Genomic DNA, 8,619 nt, shown 5'->3' on the forward strand with positions numbered 1-8,619 from the left:
TTCCCTCCCTAGTTTCCCGAGGCAATGATAAGCATCACTCCTATCTCTACAGCTATGAGATAGATTATCTTTAATAACATATAAGTTACTTGCTGTGCTCTTTGTCTTTCAATGCCTGGCTTGTTTCCCACAGCATATTGTTCTCTTCATTCATCCCTGTCTTCACAAATGATGGGATTTCCTTCTCTCTTTGGAGCTTTGTGTGCACATAGCGAGTTTCTTTATCCACCCATCTACTAGGGACCCATAGGGTACTTCCAGAATTCTCACTTATCATGGATAGTGAGTGCTATAGTGAACAGTAGTGCAGACATCTCTTTACATACACTAGTTTTGTTTTCTTTCAATATATACCACAAACTGGGAACACTGGAGCTTTGGTAATTCTCTATGGTTTTTAAGGGAATGTCCACATTCTTTTCCTTTCTTTCTTTCTTTCTTTCTTTCTTTCTTTCTTTCTTTCTTTCTTTCTTTCTTTCTTTTTCCTGAGACAGGGTTTCTCTGTGTAGCCCTTGCTCTCCTGGAACTTGCTTTGTAGACTAGGTTGGCCTCAAACTCAGAGATCTGCCTGCCTTTGCCTCCCTAGTGCTCAAATTACTGTAACAGGCTATTCTATTTACAGTCCCACCAACATAGTACATCCCTTCTCCTTTCTCTTCCTCCTCACTGCATTTTTTATCTTTCATCCTTTTTACGATAGCCATTCTAATGCAAGTTCAGTGACAGGGTTCAGCCAAACTCAGTTCCAAACTCCCAAAGCACCTCACGTCTCTACCATGAGTTTAAATAGTCACATCAAGATCCCAAGCTGAAAAGTCCAAGAGCAAGAAAATACTTGCTTAATGGGGTAACACTTTGAGGTGTTGACTGCTTTTTCTTTCTATATTTAAGCAGGGAGACATCATGTGGCCCTTTGCCTCATGGGAGCTCTAGGACAGGGCTTGACTACTGAAATCCAAGGCACAGATAAAAAGGAAAACGGTTTGAAGGAAGAGGACTTTCTCACCACCTTAGGGAGACATTCTTATCTTCCCAGCAAGAAGCACTGTAGGAGAAGGGAACAGTTTTGTGGTGCGGGGGGGGGGGGGGGAGGGGGTTGCTGAGTTCAAGGAGTGATACTTACTAATGACTACAGTACTCTCAGTGTAGCACAGGAAGACTGAGCAGACAAGAGACAGTGAAGTAGAATACTTGATAATCTCGGTGTTAGTATTCAGGCATCTGTGCTGGCCTATCCTTGGGGTTCTGACAGGATATGCCCTCAGTTGTAGCCACTAAGAGCACCACCTGTGGACATCCACTAACTTCCTCCAATCTCTCACCCTCCCGATGTCTGCCTGACCCGCCCCCCCCCCACCCGCCCGCCGAGAGAGTGTGTGTGTGTGTGTGTGTGTGTGTGTGTGTGTGTGTGTGTGTGTGTGTGTGTGTTGTGTGTGTGTGTGTGTGCGCGTGCGCGCGCGCGCCCATCTTTCCTCTTTCCCAATGCTCCTATCCCTGGAAGCTGGTCTCTTCCCTCCCCTTCCCCCTTTTTATGATCCTTTTCCCTTAATAAAAAACCCTTCTACTTGAACCCTGTTACGTGGCATCTTTCTCTCCCAAGCTGCTTTTCTTAAATTATAACACTCAGTATTATCAAGATACTGAGACCACAGCTTAGCCCCTTCTAGGAAGGGGCAAGCCGTTGCAAATATTTGACATACATAAACAGCATACTGCAATACAAAAAACAAAGTTTTAATGCCTATGAGAAATAAAGAAAAGCTAAAAACCCATACCTATTACTCAACTCTGCTGTGGAAGCCTGTTGGATAATATAGAGTCTTGGGCATGGGAAAGCCAGAGACAACCGAGAGCACAATTTTGGTGCTAGCTGTCCTCTTACTTAATTCTAATCCTACATAGAAACAAATTCAGACTGTGCCGTAAATTCAGACTTATGGATAGCCACATTCGGTGAAGGTCTCAAGCAATCCAGGTTGCCCTCAGAAGACATTCAACACCACTCAGCTGGACATCGTTTCAAGGCAAATGTGTGTTGTTCTTGGGACATTTAGGTACTGTTGGAGTTTTCTCCTTCTCTGATAGAAGTACTCAAATCTCCATCTTACAATGCTCATGTAAAACCCTCATGTCTGTACATTTCCAAGACTGTTGACAGTGTGTAGAACATGAAGAATTGGCAAAACCAGCTTGATTCTTCTATTTGAATAATAGCCCACTCCCTGTATGATCTAAGCTTGGAAAACAATTTCATTTTATTTTCTTTCTTGAGACAATATGTCAAGTATTAAAATACGGCTACAGATCAGATGTTTGAAAAAATCTACTAAATAGATCATATTTAGTAAGGTCGGGAATAAATGCTTTAAAATTTCGGAGGGATCTTTGTTCTTTGTTCTATTTTATTTTTCATCTATTTTGCTTAATACAAGATCTTCTTTCCCTATTTTCATACTATTTATCATTCTCTTATTGCCTGGAAGCACTTTATTCTATTTTTAAAATGTTACAATTAAAAAATAAAGCTAGGAGATTTGAACTAAAACAAATAATAATCAAAGCCATTCTTGGTGCATGTGCCCAGACTAAGCTGTATTTAAGGAACAGATGGTTTCTTCTTCTTCTTCTTCTTCTTCTTCTTCTTCTTCTTCTTCTTCTTCTTCTTCTTCTTCTTCTTCTTCTTCTTCGAGACCAATGTGTAAATTAAGTTGCACCATGGCAAGTCAAATTATTCCCTGGTCATTTGCAGTGTGTGATGTTTTTCTGTGACTTTCTACCCCCTTATTCAATAAAACACAATACATACTTCTATAGCAGCCAGATGGAGTGGTGATTCATACACACTCAGAAGATGCCAAGTACGGTCAGTCCCTCCTGCAGGAAGCACACTCACCATGTGTAATGAAAGCCCCCTGGATTTCCTGAAGTGACTCAAACTGAGTACAGCAATGGCCTGAACATTCATTCAATCACAAGATCGGATGTTCTCGGGTGCCCTCTGCTCAAGGGCCCATCCTTGTTAGGTTTAAGTGGGGCACAGTCACGCACAGAAACAGAAGAAAGACTATTGCCTGTTTCTTGTGGACATAAAACAACCAAGCATCTTGGAAGTAGTGGTTTTGAGAGAGACCTTTTGATCTTTTCTCCTAAACGATGTAGTGTTATGGATCAGATATAAAATGTCTCCCAGGAGCGCATGTTCACCTAGTGGTGACTTAAGGGACCTTTGGGTTATGGTCTAAGGTAGCCAAAGTGAACTGTTGATATCTTGTAGGCAGCATCCATTTCTGGTTCTTGCCCATGTTCTCTGCTTCCTGATCACTAAGATGTGAGGATTTCTTGTCTCTTGTTCTGCTGCTATGGGTGGAGCTGCCCCAACCACTAGGCATCCCTACTGCCATGAATGTACCCTCTGAACCCTGAGTCACAATAAGACCTTCCTCCCTTAAGTCATACCTATAAGACACTTAGTTGTAGTAATGAGGAAAGTAGCTAAATGTCTTTCTTTGACAGTTAACTTCACAGTGCTGGGGATTAAAGCCAGGATCTGGGTCATGCTATGCTCATAGTCCACCACCGTGAGCTACACTCACAGGACATTATTCCAGTTTTTACCCAAAGGGAACACTGAACCAGGTTAGTCTACAAAGAATTTGGAAATGTATTTCCTGGCCTGTCTAGGAAAAGAAGCAAATAAAAATCCATAGGAAGGCCAGTTCACATCTGTAATCCCAGCACTTGGGATGTGAAGCCAGGAGGATTCCCAATTTAAGACCATCCTCGGCTACATGATGAGATTTAAAAAAAAAAAAAACAAAACAAACAAACAAACAAAAAAAACTTTGAATTCTGTGGTATGTACTAGGTATCTAATCGCCAGAGATGAGTGCTTTTAAGCTTAGTCAAAGAAATGTAGAGTCTATATGGGCAGCACCAGGGAGCCACTGGGCATTCCTGAGAAAGTAGGAAATTCAAGAACACTCCTAGATTGTATAAACATTACTACCTAGAGAAATACAGCTACGTTAGTCTTTGAAAACAGTAACCAGAAACATGGTTCTTAAAATATAACTGACATTATAGGTATGAGGTGGCATGGGTGAGAAAGACAAGTAACTACCAGAGTTGTATGGAGCCTGGCCACTGAAGATAAAGAAAGCAGAACCTAAATTATAAATGTATCAATAGCAATATTAGGTCCCCCTACACTAGAATTTGGGGTATAACAGTACATGCTTATGATTCTAACTCTAGTAGAGGTGTCTACTCTAGCTCTAGGGCTTGTTTTAATCAGAGAGTTCCAGGCCAGTGAGAGTCTTTTTCTCAATTAAAAGTGCATGAAGACGGACATCCAAGGCATGCTCTCCCCATCCCCCGCCACCTCCCTATCTCTCACACATACACACATTCAAGGATTTGAAAGGTACATCTATCTGTATATATAGAGATATATATTGATAGGCTCAATTTGAAAACCTCTGTCAAAATTCCAATGGTAGAAGAGCACTTTTAATTGTCTTTTGTTTAGAATAAGTAGCATGAGTATTTTTTTTTGTAACTCTGAATGTGAATAAAATACTTTTTCTTTAGAAGATTTCTATCTTGCAATAATTTTAACGATGTGGCTGAAGAGGCCCCTGCATGCTCCAGGGCAGTGACCCTGGAACCTGGTAGAATAGTCTCAAACTCCAACTCTTTATGCATCAGAAACCCTCACGGGGTGGGGTGCTGCTCCCCTACTGGTGTTAATGAGCCTTCCAGGTAATGCTGATGGAGCTAAAGCTGCCTAGGAATTGTTCAGAGTCATTGAGGTCATGATCTGTGACAAGCTCTGAGGTATGGGGGACAGGAAACTCAGTCAAATGGAAGATAAATGTGATAAGTTTCAGAACGATTAGCGGAAAACAGAACTGTCAAAGTACATCTCGGAAGTGCTCTGTAATGAACAGACTTAAATGTTCATCGTGAAGGAGATAAATTGGTATTTTATAGCTACAGGCACCTCTTTCAAATAAATGACAGACTGGTTAAGTTTGAATCGCTACCTCCTGTGTAAAAGCACCTAGAGTGGTCTTTCTTTTAATGGCAGTGGCCAGTGGCATGGAATAGTTTAAGTGGTCAACTTGAAAAGACCCTCCCTATGGGAGAAGGCAAATTCACTCTCCACTTTCCTGTCATATCTATTATAAAAGATGTGACCCCTTCAAGATGTTGGTGGGCACCACACACACACCCGCTACAAGGACAATGATTCCTCCATGAGAACTAAGGGAATAATGCACCAAACAGAGAACTGGGTGTCGCTGGCAGCTTCTTGTCCCTCCAAGTCTGGGCTGCCCTTGAGCCCCAAATAAACACACAGGTGCTATATTAGTTATATGGGCCTAACATGGGCTTTTGAAACCTCAAAGCCTATCTGAAGTGACACACTTCCTCCAACAAGGCCATACATCCTAATCTTTGCAATCATTTCAAATAGCTCCACTCCTTGTTTGACCAAGCATTCAAACAAATGTGTCTTTGGGAGCCATTCTTCAACCCCTCACTGGAGACGTCTACAGAAAGGAAATGATATGAAGTGCCTCTGTCAGGCTAATTAATTGTGAGCCCTGAGCTTTCTCTGAAACATTGGTCACCAGTGTCAAGTCATCTGGTGTGACACCCTGGTGTGGTGTAAGGAAATAGCAATGTCTGGAGGGACTAGCGGTGCCTAGGACTTAATTCAGTCTGGGAGTTCTGGAGTGAAGCTCAGTGATAGAACATGTGCTTAGCATGCATAAAATCCCGGGTTCAATATCCAGCACAAATATTGAACAAATAAATTCAATAAAAGGAAAAATTTTACCGAAACTAGAACATTTTTCTACTTGAGTGACACCATCAGAGAGACACAAGGTACAAGAATGTCATTAGGTCAAGGATTCTAGCTGAAAGTGTAATTACTTTGGACTCTAATCCCAACCCCTAATTCTCTAGCAATACAAAATACAAATATATCTATCCTACAGTAAAACTTTGATATGGTCAACCACCATTTAGGAGTCATTAGTTCATAATAGGACAGGGTGCCTTGACTATAGATTTTAAAAGTGATTAAATATCTAACAGAGGGGCTAACCACTAAGAACTATCTATAAAGATTCAAGGATTTTTAGATCATACTTCATTTTTATATAGCCATACAGTTTACATGTTAAATAACACTATAATGATTTGATGTAATTTTAAACAGAAGGGAAATCCAGTTTTGAGTTAAAAAAAAACCCTCCCCTCCATAAAATTTTCTTCTTTTATGATTATATCATTTCTCCCTTTTTTCTCTCCCTCCAAAGTGTGCCACATGCACCTCCTTACTGTCCTTCAATTTCATGGATTCTTTTTTCATTATGTACATTTTTCATATGTACATCCATGTATATTCCTATATATAACCAGCTCAGTCTCTATAATGTTGCTTGTGTGTCTGTTTTCAGGGCTGACCATTTGGTATTGGATAACCAATTTGTCTACTCTTCCTTAGGGAAGATTATTTCTCCTGCTCTCAGCATTCCTTAGGTGCATGTAATACTTTGTGTAGGACTGAGTGTCCTGGTGTCTCATTCTCCCCACCACCACTTTAACATGTCTACTGTTATCTTTGTCCAGCTCATATTTAGACAATCATGTTAGTGAAATCTTATGTGTAGCTTCTGGCTTTATGAAAAGACATAATTTCATAGCAAACTCCCTGATCCTCTGGTTCTTACAATCCTTTTGCCCCTTCTTCCACAATGTTCCCTGAACCTTAGGGGTAGGATTATTTTGGTAGATGTATGTATTGGGGCAAGGCTCTGCAACTCTTTATTTTGATTGGTTGTGGTGTTCTGTAATAATCATCTATTGTAAAGATAAGTTTCCTTGATAAAGAGTAAGAACCACACTTTTCTCCAGGTAGAAGGACAAATTTGAGGGTGTGGTTAGGGATTAATCTAGTTTAGTAAAGTGGTTGTGATTTTTTTCCTCACAGGCCCGTGACCTCACTAGTCCTGGGTAACTGGTTAGGTTCACAATATGAGACATGATTTCCCTCTTGTTGAAGGTGTCTTAAGTGCAATTTGAGAGCTGTGGTTACCACCAAAATATACATGCCACTATTGCATCCTTAGAGTTGTTGTGCCTTGATGGTCACTGCTGTGGTCCATAGGCACTGCAACTAGGTAGAATTGTTGGTTGTTTCCCTCCTTTGGGAGCTTGCCTTTTGGTACCAAGAGAGCTTCTCCTTAGGAAAGAGGTATCCAGGTCAGTTCCAGTTCAGGGGCCTCAGGCCCTTTGTCTGAAGAGCATGGTGTTTTAGCAATAGATATTCACCTCTCACCCCTGGAGGGCATCCAAGGAAAATAACAATAGTCTACAATGTTTTAAAAGTCTCTTGGACAACCCTGACCAAATAACTCAAAAGAGGCCTTCTTGTGCTTGGTTAGTGTTTTTGTTAGGTTGTCTTTGGCTCTTGAAGGAAACATAGTGAGCCCAGATGAGGAAATTTTATTTAAGCTATATATACTTGGGCGTGGTCTGCATCACCTGTGCAAGTTCCCAAGCTGGCATGGTCAGTATTTCCCCCACAATACACATTCTTACACATAGATTTACATGTATTCAGATTTTATTTTTAGGCAGGTAGTTAATAGTGTGATCCCTTATGACTTTTCCAGATATCCTTGCTGTTATTTTGCACTGCCCTTCCTCTGTATTTTATCTCCATCTTTCCTCCATAATTATTGTTACTGAATAGCCGAATAAATATATAAATGAGGTCTCCAGGCTACTGATCACTCATTCGCCTTACCCTTTGCTTATGAACAAAATTGCCAAATATGTTTTGCAACTTTGTGGGTGGATTTAATTCTATAGATTCAGATCAATACTAGTATTTTGTGATTCTCTCTTCCTCCCTCATTTCTAATTCCCCCCTCCCAATGCCTCCCCAACCCCGCCCCCGCCATCAGCAAGGAAAATTGTTCCTTTGTAAGCAAAAAGGAACTTACTTGAAACAAAGATACCAGCTTAGGATCCTGTGGGGCTTCTGGGACAGCCCCTGGAGTGTGGGAGCAGTTTCTGGGAGGTCCAGAGGCCAGGTCAGCCAAGGGCCTTCTCTTTCCATTCATCTCCAAACTGAGTCTGAATTCAGCTGATTATGGTTAAAGGAGTCATTGCCATCATTTTGTTCCTTAAATTAAGAGTCACTGTGGTGAAAACAAGCCACAGCACTATGGACCAACCACAAAGACAGAAATTACTTTGCAAGTTTCAAAAAGATTTTCACAAACAGCTGCCCTGTGCAGATGATATTGGGGGAGACATTTGTTTGAGACATGTTCTTTTTTTCTTTTGCGACTATAATAAGGTATGTGTACCCCTGCTGAGACGTGAGTCATATCCCCTGTGATAGGAAACTGTGGCTGGTTTTTGTGGGGGTTTTGGGAGGTGTGTTTGTATTAAATTTTCAGTGCTGCATGTTTCCTATGACTGATGAGTGGCTCATCACCTGACTCATGCGCTCTTTTGGGAGGGGTCACCCAAAATGTAAGCTTTTAAAATTTAGTAATAAGGGCACCCGGCCGCTCTGATTTCTAATACGAT

The 8,619-nt window shown here is 41.1% G+C and overlaps 1 long non-coding RNA gene across 15 annotated transcripts in view; it reads right to left on the bottom strand.

Moving 5' to 3' along the window:
• LOC103163365 overlaps window positions 1-8,355 on the bottom strand; it is a 59,032-nt gene extending 50,677 nt beyond the window's left edge. For 5 of the 15 annotated variants that reach the window (XR_004772112.1, XR_004772107.1, XR_004772109.1 and 2 more), the window contains exon 1: window positions 8,025-8,353. This is a non-coding gene — a long non-coding RNA (uncharacterized LOC103163365). Of the gene's footprint in view, window positions 1-8,024 lie in introns of all 15 variants that reach the window. The other 10 variants (XR_004772105.1, XR_004772104.1, XR_004772098.1 and 7 more) reach the window with 7 other exon arrangements.
• Between the last annotated feature and the right edge of the window lie 264 nt (window positions 8,356-8,619).

The sequence above is a fragment of the Cricetulus griseus genome (genome assembly GCF_003668045.3).
Source record: "Cricetulus griseus strain 17A/GY chromosome 1 unlocalized genomic scaffold, alternate assembly CriGri-PICRH-1.0 chr1_0, whole genome shotgun sequence".
Taxonomy (NCBI): domain Eukaryota; kingdom Metazoa; phylum Chordata; class Mammalia; order Rodentia; family Cricetidae; genus Cricetulus; species Cricetulus griseus.